This window comes from Cygnus olor, chromosome 10 (assembly GCF_009769625.2).
Source record: "Cygnus olor isolate bCygOlo1 chromosome 10, bCygOlo1.pri.v2, whole genome shotgun sequence".
Classification (NCBI taxonomy): domain Eukaryota; kingdom Metazoa; phylum Chordata; class Aves; order Anseriformes; family Anatidae; genus Cygnus; species Cygnus olor.
Genome location: NC_049178.1, coordinates 11,745,369 through 11,766,245, shown reverse-complemented (window position 1 = coordinate 11,766,245; position 20,877 = coordinate 11,745,369). Strand labels below are relative to the sequence as shown.

At 43.4% G+C, this 20,877-nt stretch overlaps 1 protein-coding gene across 1 annotated transcript in view; it reads left to right on the top strand.

The window, feature by feature from the left end:
- SLC41A3 (solute carrier family 41 member 3) overlaps nucleotides 1-20,877 on the top strand; it is a 120,741-nt gene that overhangs the window by 21,345 nt on the left and 78,519 nt on the right. Inside the window, exon 3 of the mRNA XM_040569156.1 lies at nucleotides 8,460-8,572. The gene's annotated coding sequence lies outside the window, so the exon portion shown is untranslated. The remainder of the gene's footprint in view (nucleotides 1-8,459; nucleotides 8,573-20,877) is intronic.

Here is a 20,877-nt window from a genome sequence, read left to right as displayed (position 1 = left end):
GATGGGTGATGCTAAGGAATGGGGATTATCATCTTTCCTCCTTCCACCATTGCTTTTTGCACTCTGTCTGGTACACTCATAGAGCGTGGCCCCTTTCCCTTGCTTCATTGGGATCCAAAGCTGTGCCCAGGTTTTTTTTATAGCCCATGTTTGTGAATCCAGACAAAGACTGATTAGTGGAGCGTGAGGGGAGGGAACTTGGCAAGTCTTTCACTTTTGCTCTTGAAAGAAGATCAGAGTAAGACAGATAACTACTTCATTTCATTCAGGGCTTTGACACTCAGTAGTCTGGGACCTAGCACAATATTTACTGGATAACGATAAAAGATGTCAGGAAGTTCTCATATATTGTGACCAAAACCTTCTCATCTTTCTGTATGCTTTCCATTTGTCCATCTTGACTAAATTGTCTTCACCCAGACACTGAAGCACGTGTCCAAGTTGATAAAAACAATCGTCATTGCTGAGGTCTTTGCTGAAGCTTTCTGCGTGGAAGAAAAGTTCCCTCTTCTTTCTCAGAAAGGTGTTTCCTACAGCTCAGAGTCAAGGCACACTGAAAATGCATGCATTTCTGCACACATTTCCAAGCAAAATATTATTAAATCTGTGGAACTTCTTTACGTCAGTTGGCATTTTTGTCACAATTACAGAATGTACTTTTAGACTGGCTGAAATGTGCACACAAGAATAAATAAAAAAACAACAAAACCAAAAACGTGCTCTTTAGTATGCAGACATGTAGGGAAAGAGTGTGGTAATGAATTTGGCTCTGTTTGTTGAGCCGGGGCCAAATTCTGATCTCAGTTACGCTGGCCTCAGCTGAGTTGCTCCAGATTTTCACCAGTCTGACTGAAGCCAAATTCTGTTATTTTGTCCTTCAGCATCTGACTGTTGGTATTAATAGTTTGGGGATGGAGGAGAGAAGTGCAAAAGTTTGCTCGAGTCCTGTCCTAAACACATGCTCTGAGGGTACTTTAGAAGTGAACCGTGCATGTTTTCAGTCACTGGTTACCTGGTGTAGCAGGCGAGGCGTTCCAAGGTTTTTTACATACTCTGTATCTGCATAGATACCACCTTTTGTGCAGAGAAGCACAAAAAGCTGGCTCCAACATCAGTGTATCCGTATCAGCTGAGTCCCATGCAAGCAGTTAAAGCTCGTCCCGAGCAGTCGGTTAGCTGCCTTATTATAGAGCACAGACGAGCACATCGCTGGGCAGTGTATGCTTGGGTACATTTAATAGCTTTGGTATATTTAATAGCTTTAATCTCCCTAGACGTGTGCAGCTCTTAGTTCTTTAGAACTGTTGTCTTCCAAGTGCAATATTTATCTGAAAAAATATCAAATGCAGTGAATGAGTCTAGCTCTTATTATGACTTTTTAAGGTACAGAATCTTTATCATATCCTATATGTAGGTTTATATATATACATTATATACTGTTTATGAGAGCAGTGGCTGAGCTGTTAGTCCAGAGTGGGTATTACCTCTGTTATTTTGCATGGGTACTGTACTTACACAAGGTAGCAGGAGAAAAATCACTGAAATCCTTAGGTGTACCTCTAGGTAAAGCATGATAGAATTTTTCTCAAGAGATGGGAACTCAATCATCTGTACAGTTATATTATAGGTATTGTCCCTGGCATGCTGTTGGCCATCTAACGCTCTTCCAAATGATTCTTTGGTCTGTTAGCACTCCTTGGCATCAGTCTGCAGAGGTGTGACCGGTCTGTTGCAACGAGTGAGTTAACGGTATGGCTGGGGGAGGTTCCTGTGCCAGTAATTCTCATTGCTAAAGAGCAGGCCCCTATGTGGGAAGAAAATGAGACCTTGTACTTTTAATATCCTCCATCTCTGCTTATGCTAGTAAATTAATCAAGAACACCTCTGATCAAGTCAGCGATATTTAAGTGTAAAACCAGTGTAGTATTAATAATCATAATTCCTGTGAGATGTGTTGTGTCCTTAAATTCCTTATTCAAAATTAAAGTTACTCAGCAAAAAGGGACTGGGAGGGAGGAAGCATTGCGCATACTGTACACATATTCTAAAACCATTTACATTTTCTATACACCTTAATTTTCGAGAGGAGGAAGAGATGAGAATTGGACAAGGTTGAAGACTGAAGTATGGACTAGAGGTTGGGGATGTTAATTAGAGGATTCGGCTGAGGGGAAGGGGAGGGGATGCAAATAAAATAGGTTGAAGAGGGCATTAATGCAACAGAAGAGTTGTCCATTTATATAGAAATAGGAGGAAAGAGGCTTAAATACTTGAGCTTGTCAAGTCTAGCACTTCATGATGGGCAAAGGGCAAGATTGAACTTCCAAAACCGTGGAAGAAAAAGGATGTTACATGCAGCGGTGTACATGTAGGAAGGATGACTCCAACTCTGAAATTGGGCTGAGTTCCAAATGCCAAGGATGGTGGCAATGTGGTCAGCTTTGGCAGAACTGGACAGTGGATTGGGCTCAAGGAAATGGCTAGGAGTTCAGTCTACTCCTCTGATTCCGCCTTGTGTGGAAAAAGTTGACAGTGGAACTGGGAAGGGAAACAAATGCAGGGCACAGTGGAGAAGAGTGACTTTTTGAATAATTTTTTGGTTTGAAACAAAGTGGGTGGCCGTGTTTCTAGGAGTTCTCTTCACTCTAGGTTTATGTGAAGATTGCCAGAAGATGAAGACATAAATCAGCGTCATGGATTGTCATGGGTACTCTTGCTACTTTCAGCGTGTTTTTTAAATTATGGGCAACACAAAGATGTGCTGACCAGCCCTTTTGTCAAACATCCATCTGTAGAATGTGTGTATCCTGACATTAGGAAGGTTATCTTCAGTACTTCCATTCGGTGTTATGTATACGTTACTGTAGCTGTTCTTGTGAAATGGAGCATATGCTTTACTGGAAATATTTGAGAGCATTACAAAGCAAAGAAATGTATCGTGAGAGTAATCGTGCTGTGGGCATGTGGTACAACTCTGTGCACCCCAGCAGGTTTGTCTAAATCCATAGCAACTTGGGTAACCTGGGCCATAGTTTGCCCTTGAGTGTGTGAAGAATTTGAACATAATGTCTGAGAAATTGTTTAAGGGATTGGTTATTCATAATACATCTAAAGAAAGAAGTACAGCAAAGTATGTCACTGAAACCTTTCTCTCCTTCGCTTTCACACCACAAATGTAAAACTAGGTTCAGTCTTATAGTATTTGTCCTCGTAAAAAGTTTTTAAACATAGGAATTAAAGGGATAATGTCAACAGGCAATAGTGTGCAAAAAGCAAACTACAAAGAGGCATAATGTTACTTGTTAAATGAATTTATTTACTTAAAAAGCTCATCATTACATAAGAAATGCCTAATGATAAATCTGATATATACAGAACTGAACCTTTGCTCAAAGGGAGCAGTACTAACTGAAGTCTGTTGGTGTGAGAGAAATATCCCCAGTCTCTTTCCACTTATATTGCGCTACTACTAACTTGTGTCCCCCCTTCCCTGAGTCTTCATTTTCCTTATTGTAGTCTATTCACTTCCATATGGTGGTTTTTTCTACTTGGCAAGCACTGCTGTTGGCTTTGATAGAGTCATCAGCTGTAAGAAAAGTTAGAGATGATACATCTGCAGGGCTTTTCATCTTCCCAAGCAGTCTGAGGACTGAACGGAGGGGGCTTCAGGGCTGAAAGTCGGAGTTCCCGTCGCCTGAGCAAAATCGCTGTCGTGGCACTGAGACGTGGGCACCAGGCAGCGTGCTCACGCTGCCCTATCAGCGGGTCATACAGGCTAAAGTAATGCTATCCAAAAGAATACCACTACAATCCTGGTGGCTTGCTCAGCTTAAGACTTCTGTTCAGTGGTTCAGGGCAGGTGACTGAGGCACAGACCTGGCTCCCTGTTTTGAGAGAAGCTGGGAGATGTGATTCAATGTGAGGGATTTTGATTTCTGATGGGGAGCTGCATCACCTCTGGACCCAGTTTGGCAAACTTGCATCTCATCCAGGCCCCTTCCTTATGCCTGTGGTGGTCAGCCACATCATCAGGGCCTTTGGCACAGTGGGGAGACACATAGGGGCTGTCGGGTGTAGCAGACCCAGTGTTATGGGACCCCACGTTCAGCGCTGTCCCTGATACTTGGCCAGAACTGGCACGTTTGCTTCCCTCCCTGCAGGGCTGTGGGTTGCTGAGTCCTGACCTGGTCTTCTAGAGGCAGGTGAGACTTGGCTGCAGTGAGGGTGCCCACTACAGATCCTAGTAGGGATGACAGCAAAATTGCAAGCATTTGATAGGCATCAGCGTAGATACCTGTGTACCTAGGGCTGTATTTGTAGAATGGGCTCAATTCCAGCATATTCTCATTGATTTTAGGGTATCAGGGTAAAGATACAGTTTGTGTTCCTTTCACGTTAGCTGCCCCTTTGTCACTCTTGTGTTGCTTCAGGTGTGCTCAGGCTCCATCTGTGGTGTCAGAAGACAGCTACATTGCTTGTCTGGTTTCTGTAGACCCATTATTTACTTTGGTTATTTGCATAATCTACAGGACTGGTAACAAGTTCTGATTGCAGTTGCCCTGGAATAGACCTGGCATGGTTCTGGTGGAGCAGTTGTTGTCCTGCCTCAGCCGTTCAGGTCAAGAAAGGTCCCTTCATCTGTAAGCAAGTATCAAACCAAAGGCAGAAGAACATGGGGAACTGTTTTTTTTAGAGTGAGGTCAGCCAGTGGAGTGGAAAATTCACGTGCAAAGATGGGATTTCTTATAACAAAGCTAGGGTATGGTGTTTAATTTATAAAGATCTCCAGATTAAGCTCAGACTAGAGCAGCATCTCCTTGTCTACACTGATAAAACTTGCACAGTTTTCCAAAGGAATCTTGTAATCCACATCCTGAACACAAGCTTGCATTGCTTTAGATGCAAACGTCAACTGCTGCATTATTTCACTGGTGTAAATGAAACCAGAATTAAACCAGGTGCTTGGGAACGCTGCCTGCAAAAAAAGAGTTTGAGCATCTTTCAGCCCTTCCTTTCCTTTCACCTACATTAAACAGCTGTGATTGTGTTTACATTCCAGGTTCTTAGATCAAGAGACTCTTTACTTTGGGATCGTGAATACACATGAAAGTGCATGAAAATCATGTTGATCTTCCCTATCCAAAATAAACAGTGGTGTATTTTTCCTTGATGATCACCCTGCCTTGTTCCTGAATGTATATACTTCCATAGCAGGTCATCAAGCTCCAGATAGGGAGCTGGCAAGTCCCCAAAGTGCAAAGACAGAGTGTCCTCTGTCCTTTAATGCTGCCTTCATGAGCATAGCAGAGCAGAGTTGTAGTAATTTCATTCTTGTTTTGAGAACACTGTTTATGCCATTTGTCTTGGAAATAAAGTACTAGCTTAAGAAGGGGAGGGTTTTGTCCCCATCTTATCTATAGCTGGTATCATGTAGCCTAGCAGGATTTCTGTTGTATCATGCTGGGCTGTAGCACCTGAAACAGGGCTTGAAGTTCTGGTTCTGTTACCCCACGTGCTGAGCTCTGTCTGCTCCATGACTTTTGAACTTTATCTCTGACTGCTGCTCCTTCTTCTCTTCTCCCTTTTACTGGTCTTGCTTATTTAAATTAAAAACACCTTAGGGCATGGATGGCCTCTTGCTCTGGAAGAAATTCTGTTACATAAATAATAAAACTGTATTTCATTTGATGCTGGAGCCTGGATTTTACCCTGCATGTCTATACAGTGCTTAACGAAATGAGACCTTGATCTCTGCTGGAGCCTGAAGGTGCTACTGAAATCATAACAACAAAGGAGATGAAATAAAAGCACGGGAAAGCAATTTCCTTTTGTATTTATTTTGTGCTGGGTGCCCATCTGTTTCTGCTGTGTTCTAGATCTCTTACCCTTCTGCACGGTATTTCCTCTTGAGCTCTTTCCAAGGCGCTGATTTTAGCTTTTACCGTGCCAACCTAAATGTGGAGATGAGTGAACTCATTACTGGGTTACACCTCACTACCTGAGTCTGCTTCTGCAAGCCATTATCCGCAGAGTACCAGCTCAGGCTGATGGCAGTAAGAGCGTTAGCCTGTGACATCCAGTGCCTGGAGGAACTGAAACTGATACTGCCACATAACGTGATAGTTCCCATCAAATACTAGGTGCTATACCAAGGGCATGCTATCGAGGCCTTCATTTGGTTGGGAAGATGAATAGTGAAGCTTTTTCTTTCTGCTGCTCTTCTTTTTATGCGTTTCCAAAACCGTTCTGTTTTTATGAGAGAGGTTCCTTACATTAAGGGTTTAATTTTCAAGAGTACCTCATTGCATCCTCGGTCTGAGCTGAGTCTTGGGGTTTAAGTATAGTTCCTATAAAAAACAGGCTTTGAGTTCGTTTAATATAACTCTAATGCTAAGAAAGAATTGGCAGTCTTGGGCAGTTCCACATAACTGACGGATCACGATGACATCAGTGGTGATGTATTTTGCAGTCTCTGCAGTTGAATCAGAAGTTTCCTTTCTTAGGTTCTTTCTGGAAGCAGTGCATTAGGTGGTTTTGCAGCAATGTACGTACTGGAAGAGGCAGGTTCTCTAGGTGCTGGCATTGGGGGACATCTCTAACTGGGTAGCCTTATAAATAAATGGTGCTTTCTTTGGCGTCCCTTGCAATGGAAAGTGTGGTGCCCAGGATGTTGCTGCTCTGCCTGAGCCACGTTCCTCCAAACGTCCTCTCGCTGCAGTAGCCGATGCAAGGCACTTCTGCCAAGTGTGCCTGTTCTCCAGAGCATCTCACATACTCATTTTCTTTGGCTTTAGCTGGAAGTTGCTCTTGAACTACCATCGTGCTGACTCGTACAGACAAACAGTCATGGCGCTAGTATCCAAAAGGAAATAGAAAAAAGCACTCTAGGAGAGCACGAAAGGGCAGAACCAGCCTAGCTGTTGGGATTCCGGCTGTTCCACTCCTCTTGTTTGTTAATTGATGCCCAGATTAGTAACAGGAGCTTTGGGGCTGTGACTTCAATCTCTGACATGGCTTTTTTAATGTTCTTCTGACTGCTCCAGCAGGCTTTCCTAGTGATTCCCTTTCATTCATTGGGGCTTTCACTAGAAATACCTGTTTGCAGCATTTGGGTGTCTTCAAATGTTGCTTTCAGCATATGCCTTTTTTACAAGTAAATGTTTCTAGTTAAAGGTGAAACGTATCCCTGTTAAGACTATCTAAATTTTTCATGTCTGCACCAAGTTAGTCAATTGACACTTTGAAGATTTAATTCAGTTGCTGGTTGGCTGGGATGCTAATTTAACATCAAACAGGTTTTTATGAAACCATTCCAACCGTTCCCAGTGTTAAAACGATCGTGTTTGATAGAATACTGACAACAGGTGTCCTGTTTTTGCCAGCAGTGATGTTAGACTGGCTGCCAACACGTAGTGTTTGCCAGCATACCACAAGTCTTATGCTGGGCTATTTTAAAACTGTATTCTGTAGAAGAGCTGGGACGCTTTAACGTACCTACTAAAGTGTAATGGAAACGACACATGACTAGAATATGCAAAGCTGTAAAGCATGGTTGGTATAGCCTGTGCTGTATGTAACATGCTACTGATTTGTAGGGAGAAAGCCTAATATGCCCACCCTTTTAGAACAAGTTGGTCAAGGTAGTTACTCCACCCAGAGCTATGCTTTACCAGATGCTTCAGAGCAAGGTGTAAAATCCTGTTAAATAATTACAGGTATCATTACCTAGAGAATTTTTCCTCTGAATTCCTGGTGGTTAAAGTTTGGCTTGTGTCCTGCAGCCTGAGGGTGGTTCTCTCATACCCTACTTAGTGTCACTGCGGATACTTTCTCATCTGTGGAACTGTTGAATCCTTCTCTCAGTCCTCTGATGTGCTTCCTTATATCTCGTACTACTTGTTTTACTTTTGTCTTGTACTTTGTATTGGGAGTGCAGGAAGGTGGCATCTCGCTGGTTGGAGGGAAGGGGATATATTTTGTCAAGGCAAAAGAGGTGTCTGCCATTTCTTCTTACTCATGTTCTTGGTTCGTCTTGTCCTTCTGTAATGACAGAAGGAAAGTAAGAGTGACCACGTGGAAATTTGCCCTAGTATAAGAATTAGCCAAAAGCTGCCACCATGAGCGTTTGCATTGTAGAGCTGATTTTAAAAGCCGTATTTAGATACTTAATGGGTTTCAGAGGATCACCTTTTCAAAGGAGAAGGGATTAATTGTATGGATGCCTGCAGGAAAAGCACTGAAAAAGCTGGGGAGTAGACACATCATTGTGCCATGCGTTCTGTTTTCTGTAACCTTTTTAGCAATGACTTACTTCCATAGAAAAGAAGAAACTTGAAAACACTGCAGATTTCCTTGTTGACCTAGAGGGTAGGCCAGAATGAGGGTATAAAAGGAATTATCAACCAGAACAGGTGTATTTCACAACTTTAGTGTATAATTGCTTTAATGTGTTTCTACAGCAGGTCTTATCAGCTGTGACTGGAGATTTTCACATGCTGTATAGATCAACGCTTATCAAACTGTCACCTTGCCTGTTCTCGCCAACTCCCTGTGTCCTACAGCCCATACCACAGTGAGTACAAATAAAGCGATGCCTCCTTGTTGGTGGAAGAGGCAAAGAGCTATGAAGACTGGAATCTAGTTTGTTCTATAGTTCAGTGAGACAAAATGTAACTTATTAATGAGCCTTCTTTGTCAGAATTGCAGATTTTTCTTGAAGGTTTGAAGTCTTGTACTTCTGGTTCGGAACTTGCATCAGTAGAGCAAAGGAGAATCTCAGTGTTTTAGCCAGAGAACTTGAAAAATGCAGTGTTTGTGTTCTTAAGCAGTTTTTATAGGTCAGATTTTCATTAATGCCATTAAGATGTCTAATCTCGTTTCAGCTGAGCATTCCTGTTGCAAAGTGTAATAATGCCAGAGGATTAGCCAAGCTGGGGTTAGCATTGCAACCTACAGGCATTAACTTTTTCAGTGCCAACGGCATCAACAGCAATAGGAGCTGTATCAGTGTGTGCCTTTGCTGGTGTGAGCTCATCTAATGCCACAGTGTGTGTAGAGCTCTCCGCTGGTTCGTAAACACCGCTGTGCTGCTTCACAGAGAACATGAATGCTAAACCTGGGAAGATACATCTTTCTATTTATTTCTGACCCCTAGCTAGGTGACTTATGGTGTAGATAGCTTTAGGCTATTCCTAGAACGACTTCTCAGCATGTGAGTTTTGTGTGTGTTTATAGCAAATAGATGTTGTGCTGTAAATTAGCTTCAGAAATGACAAAGTAAATTGTTCATTCATCCCTACGCAGCCACACTGCTTGTCCACGTAGGAGTCTTTAAAAGAAACTGGGTGCATGCTTTAAATTTTCAAGTAGCTCAAATAGTAATTGCGCTGTGGGTTACTGTTAGAATTACAATGACAGAGGCTAATTAAAAAGAATGCTATTGCCTTTTAGGAAGAAAAACAAGTTTAATTGGTAACATCCCAGACATGTTCTGCCAGAGTCTTCCTCTCATCTTTTCCTAACTGGTTTTGATTAATGTAATTTTAACAATAATTTCTCTGTGTAACTTGGCTTCTAAGATTCTTTCTGCCAAATTGCATTATTGTTCCCCACTTGATGGAACTGTTTACGAGTGTGTCATCTTCAGAATACTGTTGCGGGAAAGCACTTTACTGTTGCTACTACTTAATGTTCTTTCTTACTAGTTAGCTGATAATAAAAATTAAGAAAAACAAGGTAAGGAGCAAGAGCCATCTCTTCTGTGCATCTAGAAGTGTTTATCCAATACTGGAAGCAATTAGTTACACAGTACATACCCAGAATAACTGTATGCACTCTGTGATTTCTTCAGTATAAACCATTAGTTTAAAGCAAAACCTTGCAACCAAGTAGCAAGCTGTATACAGGCATGTGTTGGTATTACACGAGGAGTTTACTCCCATTTTTCCACTCCCATTCATTAGCTGCTTTGTTCTGATCCTGTAGCCCACCCTGATCTGTTCCAGGAGCTAAGTTCCTCTGGTTCATCCTTCCCTTGGTCCCTTATTTCCTGGAACTATCTTGAGATATGGATACGTAGCACCTAGAAAACAGTTGATCTGTTTTATTTGTTTGTTTTCTAAAAGGTTTATTTGCAGTGCAGATTATCAGCTACCATCATATTTTCATTTCTATACTGTTTATAGGGAGATAAGAAAATGGAGTGGTGGTGTTTGGGGGTACTGTGTTTTGACTTGTAGAGTGAGAAGGGTCTCACCCATGCCCTAGAACCTGCAGATCTTACCCTATATCTTATAGGCTCTGTTTTGTTCCCACTCAGCTTCAGGAGCGTGTCATGAATGGACTATGGCTAAACCACACTTTTTTTTTTTTTTTGGTCTTAATTCACCAGAACATCATCTTCAGCTGAGTTTAACTTGCTGTTGGGAAATGAATGAATGACCTTGGTTCAGTGAAGTCATGTGATATAGATGTTGTCTCTATATGTAAGGTGGGAAAACCCCAAATGTTGTGTAAACCTTCAGCAGCTTGTCATAGATGTCTGTGCTCATTGTATGCAACATGATGGGGTTTTGAGGGGAGGGGAAACAGCTGTCTCTTTCTTCTGGCTTCCAAAACTCCCACCAAAGTTTAGGTGGGATGCAGGCCCCTGTTAAGCTGGACATCAGGTGTTGTAGTGCTTGGGGCCAGCCCACCAAACGCATTGGCCAGCACCCATGCACAGAGGCTATGACTTCTTGGCACCTCAGCTGGACACAACTCAAGTGTGCAAGGCCCCGTCCGTGTCTCTTGGCCCTGGTGGTGGCCTTTACCCATGTAGCTCCTGCTGTGTGACGTCCTGAAAACAATGGGATGTAAAAGCCTCTGGTTGGCCTGTGCCCTGCAGTAGTCATTGCAAGAGAAACTGAGAAAGGTGACAGTGGTGTTCTGCTTACTGACTGAAAGCATGGAAATCTTTGCTGGTTAAACACAGTGCTTTGCAGGAGGTGTCTGTCAGACATCACAGGGCCCAGGTGAGCTTGTGTACTGTGTGCTGAGGGAGCTCAAAGAGGTCTTCAGGCAGTGGGGTGCTTCCTGGAGCTGCCATAAAAGCCAGAGGATCTCAGCTGCTGTGTTGTCCTTCAGTGAGACTGCGCTGTGCTTTTCCTTCACAGCTGGCCCCTCTTTGAGAAGGGCCCAGGTAGGGCCAAAGATTACTGTTATGCCTGGCTTTTTAGTTATGGGGTCAAATCAGAAGTCGTTCTTGGGGCTTTCTCACCCTTGAGTGTCCAGCAGGAGCTGGGCTTCAAGCCTCTGAATATTGGTTCTGAAACCTCTTGGATGAAGCGTGTGTATCTCTGTGCATCTCGAGGGAGCCAACTTCTTGTTCTGAAGCCCGCCTCGGCAGAGGGAAGGTCTGCGTTTCCAGTAATGAACCAGCGTAGCTCCAAATGAGTCCCTTGTGTAACTGACAGATAGGTGCAGAGCAGAGCTTGATTCAGCCTCTGAAAAGAAATAACAAAACTTTAAAAAAAAAATGCTTGAAGGCCCAACCATTTCAAACCCCAAATAAAATACTGATTAACAGTAAGCCTGCTCATATATATAACTCCGTATGACAGCTGGAGCAGAACTTCTTTTCCTAGTAGAGTCATTTTTTGCCTCAGCCTAATTCCCTTACTATTGGAGATTAACCTTCTGAGGACAGTGCGTGCATTTCAGTATTACCTCTGTTGGCAGCCTTTGAGATAACGTTAGCACTTTCCTAATCCGAGTTCAGAACTGAACCAAGCCCATAGATCCAAACTCTTCTGAACCTGGGGAGGGAGGGGAGGGCAGGAAGGAATCACAAGCAAATACAGAGTTTTCTGGCTCTTGGTTAGCACTAAAGATTACTGGGAACAAAATTATGCCTTCACTTACGGAAATATTATTTATATTCAGTTTTGGGCCTGCTTTGATATTGCATAACTCCCCAGGTTTCAGTGGGGCTCCACCAGCTGGGAATTTGGCATGTTTTACCTTATAGTGTGTTGTTTTTAATTTTCTTCCTTACGGTTCAGAGCAGTTTGAGCAGGGCATGAGAAGATTTGGGGCACGTGGGCTCTGTTCCTGGCAGCGTGGTGAGAGCATGCACATCTGGACACTACTCAGAGCTTGCATCTTCCCTGTCCGTACAATTTCCCTGTATAGCTCGTGTCAGGATGTGGAGGGAGTGAGGTGGTTGTAGTGGTAAGAGTTATTACCGTGATACTACCATGAGGTAGTTGCCTCGCTCTCTTGAGATCATTGTGTGGGTGCACAAGTAGAAAGGGATGTGTATGTGCATGGGAATGGTGGAGTCCATTGCCTGGTAAAGGTTTCTGCGGAGAAAGTAATGATTTTTTTGCAAATGGTTTTGTGCCCATGTCTCCAGCTTTTTAATCATTCTTGTTCTCCTACCATCCAGTATCACGTAGGGCCTTCTCTGAGAGACCTTCTTCCATGTATTTCAGCACTTCTCAGGACAATAGAGGTCAGGCTCTGAGAAAGACCTACAATGCAAACTTTCTCAGCTCACTGGGGATGTTTTTAGCTTCTCCTCCCCATGTCTCTAAAAACAGCCAAAAACAACACTGAGTCACTCCAAGCTTGCTCTTCCCCAAAGCATAAGCATGTTCCCCACCCACACCCAGAGATGTATTGCTGCAAGGAGCTGTAAGAAGGGGTGCGGGCTGGATGCTGAGCCCATTCCTGGTGGCCCTTGTGTATGGTTTTTGTAGCTCATGTTGCGTGGTTCTCTCCAGCTGAGGCGCAACATCTGCACAGGTGCTCCCTTATGCACTGCGGAGGCCATGGATGGAAAAGGAAAGAGTTGTAAAGACTTGGTTTTTAAGATGATTTGGCTCATTTTTGCCTGGACTGAGGAGTGCTCATGAGCAGCCCTGCTGGCTGGGTGTTGTGAGCAGCTGTGGTACATTGAGGGCCACATTAGAGCCTGGGAAGGATGTTTTTGGAGTGCTCTGCTGGGCAGAACTGGGCTGTTTGTGAATTAGTTGCCTTCACGCAAGTATAGGTTTAGAAGAAAACTGAAAGAAACCTTCATGTCACTGAAAGCACAAGGCTGTTAGTCACAGACTTCTGAATGTTTACAGGCTCCATTCCGCTCACTCATGGTATTTATGAAGTGACTTATAGGGACACAGTGGAAAAGTCTCATTCCCAGTTCATGTACATGGCATGGGATGACAAATGGGCTTGAAATGGTCCAGGGAGAAGGAGCAAGGTGGGATGTGCCCCAGCTGCCCTGCAGACAGCTTGGCTGAGGCCCCCTGCCAGGGGATGCCTGCTGCTGAGGACACCTGTGTTTGCACCTATTCCTGCATGTCAGGGCATACCCCAGCTGCCCCCAGCCCCCTTAAAGTCCTGTAATTCCTACCAAGTGGAGTCTCTGGGTGTCTCAGTTTGATTCAGTATTCAGTGGCACGTGATTTATGAGCTGTGCTCTCTGATTTATGATCTGTATGGCTGGCAAAGAAAGCAGGATCAGGCACTTGGCTGTTGTACAAACAGAGATGACACATAATATCCAAAGTAGAAGAACACAGGAAAGATAAAATTACACAGATTGTTGAAATACTGTCCTCAGCTGTGTTGCTCATGTTGGATGAGTAAAGCAAGAATAAGGGTTGTTGGGTTTTGTGAGAGTTGTTTTAACTCAGGTTTTTTTTCCTGTTTGTGCTTTGTTCAGTCCAGCCAGCAATGCTGGACTCTGTAGTGTAATTTGCAATTCTGGATTTGGGTATTAACATAGAACTGTTCTTTGGGTTTCTACCAACCGATGGAATTGCTTTATATTTTCCTTTCCCAAGCTCCAAATAAAACTTGCTTTTCTGACACACCAAAAAGCTTGTGCTTCTGACTTACTGGATGTTTTATTAGTTTCTTAACATTTTCCTGAATGTGTATTTGAAGAATTGCCTTTTTCATTCAGTACTTGTTAAACCTCAGCAACAGAGATTCAGCCATGGACTACGTGAGAGGAGCTACACCGGGGAGGAAAACTACAGAGTCAGGGTGTGTGCAGCCCTGTCCTGTGACAGCAGTACAAATTCAAAGTGATTTCACTGAAGCTTGTGTTGTAATTGAGAGTAGAACTCAACCTCTTTAATTTCAAAGTGAATAGCAAGCGGTTATAATCAATATCCTCCTGGACAGAGTTCAATCACATTTGATCAGCTGCTGAACAGTGTGGCAATCACTGTTCTTTGTTTAATCTTTTCATTGAATAACAAGTTCCTCTTCGGTATTTCAAAATTTGAGATTTCTGCTGAAGCAAACCACTTCTTTTTCCACTGCAATTAAACTCTGCTTTTAACGTGAAGTGCTTTCCTTTAAATGCCAGTGCGCACATCTGTGCGTGACAGAATTAACTTCGTCTGTTTTCTGCGATAACAGGATGAGGGATGCAGAGAGCTGATAGTGACCCAGCTCTAGTGCGTTAACGCCAGACCGAACTGTGATCACCAGGAGCTCTAAACCAACAGACTTTCTTCTGTGGAAGATGGACTTGCATGTTTTAGCCTGGCAGAAGGAGAGTCAGCTTTTGAGCATCTTGTAATGCTGAAGGTAGGGAGATACAAGCACATAACACCAGTATAGAAAGACTTTCACAATAGTAGGTTGAGGAACTCATGAGTTAAAGAAGCCTGTGGGACTACCACTAGCTTAACTTTATGCTGGGGAATGCGGTCCCCATCCCCAGTGTGATTCCTCAGAAAAGATGAGAAATCATATGTGTTTAATAGGGCAGAAGGCAAAGTGAAAGCCAGACTCTGGCAAGGTTCAGAAGTCGCAGGAGCTGGTGGCTGCCACCTTGCAGAGAGGTGTTGGCTGATGGTAATGTATTGTCTCCGAGAAAGGCTGAAATTCTCAGCTCTCAGATGCTGTCTGCCAGCATGCCTGTGTTGTCTATCAGCATCCCCACCCTCTAATTTTGGGAGGAAGACTGAAGTTTTTTGTGGCGCCCACAAAAGGTCACTGACCTGAGGTTTTGGTCTCTGCTGTGTCATCAGCTGGCATTTTGGCTGGTAACATTCATTCTCGGCTAGTTTAGTGTAAGTGGATCAAATACTTTAACACATCAGTGTAAAATTTTCCATTTCACTGCCTTTTCAGGAGATGAGTAGATATTGAACCAGATGAAATGAAGAGTGGGAAAATCTCCACTTCTCTTAAGACTGCTTTTTTTCCTTGCTGACAAAACACTGACTCCCCTCTACCCTGCTCACTGTTTCGCATTTGGTAGATGAGACCTGAACTTTCCCCCCAGGTTTAAAAGGAGGGAAAAAACCATGAAAACAAGCAGCAAAAAGCAAATGATAGAAAAAAACACAAACCCACACAGGAGAGAGAGGGAAAAAAACACCAAAACCAAAATCTTGGAGCAACTGTTTTAAACCATGTGATTTCTGGAATATGAAAGAATTAGTTCTTCAGGAACTAGCACTTCTGTCCCACAGACTTCCACTCCCCACCCCCCCCCCCCCCCCCCCCCCCCCCGGCTGTATTGACAGCAGCATATAATGTAGCTAAGGTCTGTGGCGACAATATTTTAGTCTTGTGCAATTATCTTGCCAGAGGCAAAGGATATTCTGGGAAATCAGCCAGGAGAAACTTACAATAAGCAGTGCAAGTGGTATAAATGTAAGAATAGGGTGGGATGCTTGGATGTGGAAACAGTCGGCCTGGGATTATGTTCAAATGCGTGGCAGCCTCGGAAAAGGAAGCTTGAGTTGAAGGTATTTATAAATGCCAGGTCTTGTGCAGACCCATCCTATTAATATTAAGAAGCTTGAGGGGAGGTAAAAGATAAACATTTTACTCTTGGGCCATGAAGACAGTTGGATCAACACTTGGGTACATACATCATCAATTTCCAAGTAAAAAGGATCTGGCTTTCTTCGATACTGTTCACATGACAGAGTAGCAAGCCAAGGCACTATAAAGCAAATGAGCAGGGAACACACGTACCAAAGCAGCCAGGATGTTCAATTTACTTATTAGTGTTCCTTTATTTCTGCTTTCTGTGCTGGAATGGAATGGAAGGCACAGAACCTTTGGCTCTGGCCAAGTCTTATCTTCATTGAACTTTGTTTTTTTTAAGCACATGCAGAGAAGATCCATTTCCAATGTGGTTGAGCTGATCTCTGCAAGCATGTAAGTGCATCGAGCCGGAAGTGAATGCAGCAACAATTTAGGAGATAAATAGGCTTAATTGTTTTAAATGTGTGTAAGTCTGGGTGTTGGAGGGAGCATGCATCTCTGCTAAGCAGGATGCCAGAGGATATATTTACTCACATCGAAAACAAGGCACTCAAAGTTGTTCTGCAAGTCCTCTGATGGAAAAAGCAGCTGAGGGAGAATGTCCAAGGAACAGAAGAAGAAAACAAACTCATGGAATCTGTACATTCCAGTCATAACATCCCCAAAAGGAAGGAAAAAGCTTGCTATTAAAAAAAATAAAAATAAAAAAATGGTGAAATAAGGCCATATGTTTCTCCATAACCACCAAATGCCTCAACTTAGTTCCTTCTTATGCCAAGTATGTTGAAGTAACCACACTGTGCTGTTTAAAAGCAAGCTTTCTCATTTAAGAGCTGTATGATGCTGAGGCCTCGTGTCTGCCTGGTGTGGCTGTTTAATTCAGTGCTCACTGGATGAGTAGAGGAGAAGCTGCGTGGAGCTGAAGATGGGGCTGGGACCGTTCTGCACCAGAGAGAGTAATCCTCAGATGAGGCAAGGCATTCGTCTACAGGTTGAGTTTGTATACTTAGCACTCCACCCAGTGTGGCCCCTTGGCTCTGCATCCAACGAAATTCCTCTCAAGCGTCAATGTCAAGCTCACCTTCCCACACGGTGCAAAACCTGTACCCACCCTCATGGCTTCCCCTTCCATCGCAGCATGCCCTGAGCAAGCACCCATCTGCTGGTCACAGCTCTACTGTCCCCAAAGCCAAAAGCCCCAAAGGGATGTTGGTGCTCACTGCTGTGTAAGCCAGTATCTGGGGTGTTGCTGGGAATATGCTGGATCCGGCCTTGCCTTTGTCTTCCTAACTGCAGGGTAATCTCTGTCTGTTGTCTCTGCTGTTGTTCATGTTCTTTTTTTAATTCCTGCTACTGGTTCCAGATCCTAAATGGACAGCATGTGCTGGATGGTCAGGAATTGCAGCCCACCCCGCAATTTGTGTGTCGAGCTGCAGTACTAGTGAAAGGAATTTGTTTCTTGAGGTGTACGAGGCTAGCGAAGTGAGCACCCAGACTTGGCAGGGATTTAGGAGCTGAAGTAAGCCCAATGTTGCTTTCTTTCTCCTTTTTGGTTACTTTGCAAGAATGGTAGGTTGTATAAGAAGTGCAACTCTGTTCCACAGGGTATAATGGTAGAAATGGATGAAGTTGTTTGGGAATTCATTGCTCCTGGGGAGTTCTTGAAGGTAGCATGTCTGCCTAACCCACTGACTACTCTAAGGCATTTCTGAGTGACAGTTGGAGTCTTTTAGCATGGGTAAAAAAAAGCCAGCAGGAAAGTGCATAAATAGCCTTGAACTCCACTATGCAAGTGCAACAGGTGCAGTGGAAGAATAAACCTGGTATCTTTCCAGCACCTAGTTAACGGTAAGCTGGCTCATGCTTCATCTAGATAAAGCTGACGCAGTCTGTTGGACTTGGAAGAGGCAAGTAGAAGATCAGGGGACGATGATATCTGTGCTCCAGACGAAGGGAGCATGCTGATCATTTAGGTCTGGATTTCAATTGCTTTCAGGAGGCCTCAACAGCTGGATATCAGCAGCAGCTGGATATCAGCAACAGCTGGATATCAGCATCTGGCCCATATTTTTGTGTCTGCTGGGGTTCTCCTCTTGCTCTGTTGTTGTCTTCATTAATGCTTTGAATGGTAAATGATGCAAAGCACATGAGCAGCAGAACCTCAGAAGCTGTTCTGACTTCAGAGCTTTCCAGTATTTCCAGTCTTAACTTAAAAACACTTCAGGATCTTTTCTCTCATTTCTGCACGTTTAATATAAGCAGAAGTATCCATGCTGAGAAACCTTGTATACAACCTCTTATATAGTGTTTTTCACCTAGGTTTCTGAAGCAATATGGTCTAAGCACTTGTCTTTGTGTGTCAGGCTTCCTCTTTCTGCCAGAACCTTTTGGTTGATTTCAGCTACGGTCAGCAGAGAGGTGGTAGTTTGTTGGCTTCTTACTTGCTTCAGAAAAGCAGGGAAGGAGGAAAGTCTGTAGCACCTCTGAAAAGGTGTCAGAGGTTGCATAAGAAGATATAAGAGATACTAGAGAAGTGTCATAAATGATTGAAGTGACACCGAGTGGTTGACCATCAGGATTCAGTGCTATAGAAAGCTGTGCATGACTTGTTCCAGAGGTTATGGAAGCATTTTTGCCAGACTCTTGAAAACATTGGTTTTCTTGGGTAGTCCATGCTTAGGTTTGGTTGCCTTCTGTAAAGTTTACCTTTTTTCACAGACACTCTTGTAAGGGTGAGTTTTGGGGAATATAGAGGGAACACGACTTAAGCTGATTAGTTAAAGAGATTTTGTGCCCCATGAGAGCTGTTTTACTGTGATTTGGAGGGATTTCTTTATAACATGAATCTCAAGGTATTTTTGTTTTGCCTTTTTTAACCTCCAATTGCTAGTTCAAAGATCCTTGGAGAGGTACCTAACAATCTGGAAAATACACCAGAACGAAACAAACTGAAAAGTGGAAAGGTTGCATGTTTCCTTAATATATGATGGAATAATGTTTCAGTTGCAATACAGATGATTTATTTACCACAGAGTAATTCTGTACCGATAATAAAAGCACGTTTCCACTTGGAACAACCCGTAGCTGTTTGCAGATCAAAACTGTTCATTCATGGAGTTCTGCATACAGTCCCTTGTCACTGTGTCTCATGGGTGAGCATCACCAGGCGCCAAATGCAATCAACACAAATTCTGCTCTTGATCACACTGGTATCAGCCTCATCCAGAGGAGAACTTGGCTTTTAAACCTTATGTCATGTTTTAAGAAAAATAATATTGACTCACACTATTTCAAAATTATTGTTTATAGCCAGCAAAATTTAAATCAAAACAGTCAGACACGTTTTCCTTTATGCTCATTGCTAAATAAGCCATGGAAAAGGTTTCTGTTTGCGGAACTGCTTTTTTTTCCCCCAAGATTGCTACATTTCACGCGTTCTAGTTCATCCCAAGATCATGGCATTGTTCTCTTCAAAGTGTCCTAGGCCATTAATCTCTCCCTATTGTTTCCATGTGCCCTCAAGATAGGTCAGCTGGAAATTGCATTGCTGGAGAATATTCTACTCTTGACAACACAAAAAAAAAAAAAAAAAAGGAGAAGGGGAGCCTCCAAATAATGTCGGTTCTTCATTCAGAGCATACAACTAAGTAAACCTACAAAGGTTGTGTTACTAAATCCTTTATCTTCGCAAGGCCAGGAGAGCATACTAGGCATCAGGCACCATGTTCAACAACAGCTCCTATTCTGCTGTTCAAGAAGTGAGTCTTTTCACATCACATTTCTATTCTGCTTTGTTTTTCTTCTTTGTCTTTAACTATCCACTAGGACCTGCTGTATTGGATATGACAGTTCACAATGTGTGTTTAAGGCTCGGTGACACACGGCGTGCTCTGTGTCCACAAAGGAGCTGTTATGGCAATCGAAGCATGTGAGCCGCTGCAGTGTTGCAGATCCATCAGTCTTTCCATTGTAACTCCTTCCCGCTCCTGGAGGATTTATAGGCGCGTTTTTGAGAGGGCTCCAGTAACTAAAAGAAAGATGTGTTTGTCTCTGCAGAAGTGCCGTATATGTGGCTATTTGTGTGTGTTTGTGGAAATGAAGCCCCATCAAACTTGTATGATGTAGTGGGTCTACTGGTAGATTTCCAAAATCTAGTCTTGAAGCACACGAATATATATATATATATATATATATATGTATTTTACATCTCTATTTACTGTTTCTGACTAATATAGTGGAGAAATTCAAGGAAGGACAATTTTCCTAAGTCACAATTCCTCATCTACAGCATGTATGCCCTATAGGACAGTAAGGCTTCATTTGGCTACTTTATGAATAAGTATGCAATAATGTCTTTCATGGTTCAGTTCTCTCTCTTTGTGTGAGATCTCTGCTTCATTCAAGGCACACGTTGGTTATACTCTGGGGCAGAGGGGCAGGAGTATGTTTTGAGCTGCAACAAGGCCCAGGGGTGCAGATGATACAAGAAGACGCCCTTAGAAGGCAGCCAAAGACGACCCAGCTGCACTGGGGTCTATGCCAGCCTTTGCCCCAAAAGGTCTCACTAGATTTCTTGAGGATGGTCATTAATGGTGTGTTCTTTACTTCGTGGGTTGATCAGTTCAAGTTGGTGGTGTTAGACTGGTGGTTACAGCCCCAAACTAAGTCCAGAGGAGCTGTAATTTTTATGCAGACAGCAATTTGGACGCTCCATCCGACAGATCTTTGGCTGGAAGCAGAGTGAGCTGTGCCCACATCCTGAACTGGCTTGGTGACATGTTGCTGTGTGACAGCAGGACTGAGCCAGTGCTAATAAACCCCGTCCTCTCTGCTGGGGCTGTGGCTTCTTAGAGTCAGGGGGCGAAGGGGCTCAGTGCAAAGGGTGTCAGCTGAGGACAAGTGCTCAAAGTCTACTGTTACCTGGTATAGGAAGAAAGGACACAGGCTCACTTCTGGGTTGCACGAGTGGCTTCCTGTGGAAGGAAGCTCTTGGTGGGGGAAAGTCCTGGAATGTGGAGTTCCCAAAAGGTGCTGGGTTCCAGCCGTTCTCTGCACACTGGGCTCCTGAGGAAGGGGTGTGTAGGACCGTGTGAT